Consider the following 2,773-nt stretch of genomic DNA (forward strand, 5'->3'; position numbering starts at 1 on the left):
ATTCCAGGCTCTTTAAGGCCCCTGGGTATTGTTTTGATGTGGCATCAACTATAATTAGTGTCTTTAAAAATTTTTATTTTACTGTTTATTATTTTATATATTTTTTATAAACAAACATTCCCCTTTCACCCATCCTGCCTCAACTGCCACCCCTCACCAGTAACCTCTAATCTGCTTTCTAGCTCTGTGAATTTGCTATTTCTAATCACCTAAGTGAAACCATTACATTTTGTCCATATATGTCTTCCTTATTTCACAGAGAATAATGTTTTTGAGGTTATTCCCTGTTGCAGCATGCCTCATAATTTCATTTTTGTCTTACACATGAATAATATTCCATTGTATGCATATACCACATTTTACATACTCATTCATGAGTTGATGGACGCTTGGATTCCCTCCATCTTTTGGCAATTGTGAATAATGCTGCTATGAACATCAGTGTGCATATAACTGTTCAAGTTCCTGCTATCAATTTATTTTGGGTTTATATCTAGTAGTGGATTGCTGGGTCATATGGTAATTCTACATTTTCTGAGGAACTGCCAAACCATCTTCCACAGTGGCTGTACCATTTTATATTCCCACCAATAATGAACAAGTGTGACTATTTTGCCTTATCCTTTCTGACACTTGTTATTTTCTGTTGCTAATTTTCTTTTGATAGTACCTGTTTTCGTGGACATGAAATGATTTATCATTGTGGTTTTGGTTTGCATTTCCCTAAAGGCTAATGATGTTAAGCATCTTTACATGTGTTTTTTGACCAGTTGTATTTCTTCTCTGGAGAAATATCTAAGTCTTTTGCCCATTTTTAAATTGGGTTGTTTCTTTTTGTTGTGGAGTTGAAGGATTTCTGTATATACTTTTGATATTAAATCCTTATTGAATATGTGGTTTCCAAATATTTTCTCCCATTCTATAAGTTGTTTTCTTCCATTTGCAGTCCTTTGCAAACACAAAAGTTTTATTTATGATGAAGTCCCTCTTATCTATATTTTCTTTTGTTACTCATGCTTTTGTATAAAGTCTAGGAAGCCACTGCTTAACACAAGATCCTATGCTTCTGTATGTTTTCTGCTAGGAATTTTATAGCTTGGGTTATTATATTTAGATTATTTTTCCATTTTGAGTTGATTATTGTATAGGATTGAGGTAGGGATTTACCTTCATTCTTTTTCATATGGATATCCAGTTTCCCCAGAATCATTTGTTGAAGATGCTATTCTTTTTTCCAGTTGAATAGACTGGAGTTCTACTCAGTTTGATAAAATCAATTAGCCCATGTAAAAAATCAATTGGCCATCTCTCCAGCCAACACAACAAGCAATCTCACCACCCTCCCCCTGTCTACATGGGACATGACTCCCAGGGGTGTGGACCTTTCTGGCAATGTGGAACAGAAATCCTAGAATGAGCTGAGACTCAGCATCAAGGAATTGAGAAAAACCCTAGAATGAGCTGAGACTCAGCATCAAGGGATTGGGAAAACCTTCTTGACCAAAAGGGGGAAGAGTGAAATGAGACAGAGTGTCAATAGTTGAGAGATTCCAAACATAGTCTACAGGTTATCCTGGAGGTTATTCTTATGCATTAAGTAGATATCACCTTGTTATTCAAGATGTAATGGAGAGGCTGGAGGGATCTGCCTGAAAATGTAGAGCTGTGTTCCAGTAGCCATGTTTCTTGAAGATGATTGAATAATGATATAGCTTTCACAATGTGACTGTGTGATTGTAAAAACCTTGTATCTGATGCTTCTTTTATCTAGGAATGGACAGATGAGCAAAAAATATGGATAAGAAATAAATAATAGGGGGAACAAATGTTAAAATAAATTGAATAGATTGAAATACTAGTGGACAATGAAAGGGAGGGGTAACAGGCCTGGAATATATGAGATTTTTTCTTTTTTATTTTTTCTTCCTTTTGCTGGAATAATTCAAATGTTCAAAAAATTATCATGGTGATGAATATACAACTATGTAATGATATTGTGAGCCATTGGTTGTATACCATGTATGGAATGTTTGCATGTTGTTCTAGTTTGCTAGCTACTGGAATGCAATATACCAGAAATGGAATGGCTTTTAAAAGGGGAATTTAATAAGTTGCTAGTTTACAGTTCTAAGTCCAAGAAAATGTCCCAATTAAAGCAAGCCTGTAGAAATGTCTAATCTAAGGTATCCAAGGAAAGATACCTTGGTTCAAGATGGCTGGTGAAGTTCAGGGTTTCTTTCTCAAGTGGAAAGGCACATGGTGAACACAGTCAGTTTCTCTCATGTGGAAAGGCACATGGTGAACATGGTGTCATCTGCTAGCTTCTCCTCCTGGCTTCCTGTTTCATGAAGCTCCCTGGGAGGCATTTTCCTTCTTCATCTCCAAAGGTCACTGGCTGGTGGACTCTGCTTTTCATGGACATGTCATTCTGCTCTGCTCTCTCTGAATCTCTCATTCTCCAAAATATTTCCTCTTTTATAGGACTTCAGAAACTAATCAAGATCCAGCCAAATGGGTGGAGACATATCGTCACCTAATCCATCTTAACAACCACTCTTGATTTAACCACATCTCCAGGGAGATGATCTAATTACAGATTCAAACATAAAGTAATGAATAGGAATTATTCTGCCTTTACAAAATGGGATTTGATTAAAACGTGGCTTTTCTAGGGACACACATCCTTTCAAACCAGCACATTCCACCCTCTGGACCCTAAAAATGACATGTTTTTCCATGTACAAAATACATTAATTTCATAACAATATCAGAA

This window comes from Tamandua tetradactyla, chromosome 5 (assembly GCF_023851605.1).
Source record: "Tamandua tetradactyla isolate mTamTet1 chromosome 5, mTamTet1.pri, whole genome shotgun sequence".
NCBI classification, from domain to species: Eukaryota; Metazoa; Chordata; class Mammalia; order Pilosa; family Myrmecophagidae; genus Tamandua; species Tamandua tetradactyla.